We start from the raw sequence: 2,170 nt of genomic DNA, 5'->3' as shown, positions 1-2,170 counted from the left end.
CTACTGGACACTAATGGACACTATCTCTACGACTAAAGATCGGGCGATAATCTTGGGCTATGTGTTCTCTGCAGTATTACAGAATACCTGCCTCATAGCAAAAATTTGCTTGGCCTTATGGAGAGTCTGATCTAAACAAAATACTGGCTTTGAGAAACTTGAGCCCTGAAGGGAAAGAACCATTAATAAGTCACATTATCCATGTATATCTATGACTTATTAATGGTTTCCTGATGTCAATAATTTTTATTTTTTAAAAAATTAATCTAACAGATAAGAGTTTGTCCAGAATAATCACCACAAGCATTTGATTATGTATGTTTCTAGATAAGTGAAATGAATGACAGCAATAAAACAAGGGACAGGAGTGAGAAATTAGGATTATTTTGTTATTATAAGGGACTCACACTACCCATGAAGTAGGATAGTGTTATTTAAAAGTGGACTTGGATTAGCTGCAAACGTGTATTGCAGACTCTAGAGCAACCATTTAAAAAATATAAAGAAATACAACTGATAGAATAAGAAAGGAGAGAAAATAGAATCACTGAACGCTCAATTAAGACTACAAAATGCAGAAAAAGTGAAAGAGAAAATAGGAAGAAAGAACAAGGAGAACAAATAGACAACAGTAACAAATGTGGTAGATAGTAATCTAACTATATCATAATCACGTTGAATGTCAATAGTCTAAATGCACCAATGAAAAGACAGGCAGAGTCACAGAGGCTGGCTGTCTTCCCATAACCTCCCTGAGCTCACCTCTTCACACCCTCCCAGAGTCAGCAGTGGGTCCCAGGGGAAACTATAGCAGAGAGTGTTGAGTCACAGAACAGGAAGTCTGCAGCCTCAAAAACTGAGCAGACAGCTTCTGAGTGGCAGATGTACACTGTGGCTGGACCCAGTAACAGGGGTGGAGATACAGAGGCAAGGCTGCTGAGGCCTGGCAGTCACCATCACTGGGAGAACAAAGCCACAAGCACACCTGCGGCCTCTCCCACACCACCCCACCTGACCCATCCAGGCTGATCCTGGTGGAGGCACCTGGGGCACCTCAGACAGCAGAACACAATCTGGCTGCTGTGGCAGCACTTGGACTTCAGGGGCTCTTCAGAGGCTCAGAGCCCCATCGTCCACCACATTATCCCATGGGGGTGAAGCACTGGGAATATGGCAACCTGGTCACAGAGAAGACATGTACCTCCCCATGCCACACAGCAGAGATGAGGGAGGCCTGGGCAGTGCAGGCCTACTTGTGTGCCACCTACTGGAAAACTTCTTCTTGTCAACCTGCTAAAGAGAGAGCACTCTTAATAATAATAATTTTTTTTTTAAAGCACAGTTCACTTCCAAAAATGCTTAGATGGAGAAATAACCCGTCAAACACCATGAACAACCAAGGTGACAAGGCAGCTCAGAAAGAAATTGAAAAATCTCCATAAAAAAATCTTAAAGATCTAGAAATATGCGACTTAAATGACAGAGAATTCAAGATTACAGTTCTGAAAAAACACAATGAGATTCAAGAAAACTCAGATAGGCAGTTTAATGAACTCAGAAACAAAATCAATGAACAACAGGAACACGTTACCAATGAGATTCGAACTTAAAAAAAGAACCAAATAGAAATTCTGGAGCTGAATAACTCAATAAAAGAGATGAAGAATGAAATAGCAAGATTAGGAAATAGAGCAGACTAGATGGGGGAAAGAATCAGTGATTTGAAGACAGAAATCTGGAAATGATGCACAGGGAAGAAGAGAGAGACTCGAGAGTGAAAAAAATAGGGAAGAACTCTACAAGAATTACCTGGCATCATCAGAAAAAAGCAATATAAGAATCATGGGTGTACCAGAAGGAGAAGAGAGGGAGAAGGGAACAGAGAGCTTATTCAAACAAATAGTCGATGAGAACTTCCCAAACATATGACAGGAACCGAATCCTCCAATCCAAGAAGCAAACAGAACACCTAATCATCTCAATCCAAAAAAGCTTTCTCCAAGGCACATTATATTAAAACTGCCCAATATTAATGGCAAAGAAAGAATTCTCAAGGCAGCCAGGAAAAAGAAAATGGTAACCTATAAAGGAAAATTTATTAGATTATTATCTGATTTTTCCACAGAAACTTTAAAGCTAAAAGAGAGTGGAATCAAATGTTCAAATGATT

Source organism: Pteropus vampyrus, unplaced genomic scaffold, assembly GCF_000151845.1.
Source record: "Pteropus vampyrus isolate Shadow unplaced genomic scaffold, Pvam_2.0 Scaffold203, whole genome shotgun sequence".
Taxonomy (NCBI): Eukaryota; Metazoa; Chordata; class Mammalia; order Chiroptera; family Pteropodidae; genus Pteropus; species Pteropus vampyrus.
Note: the sequence above shows the minus strand (reverse complement) of the source record.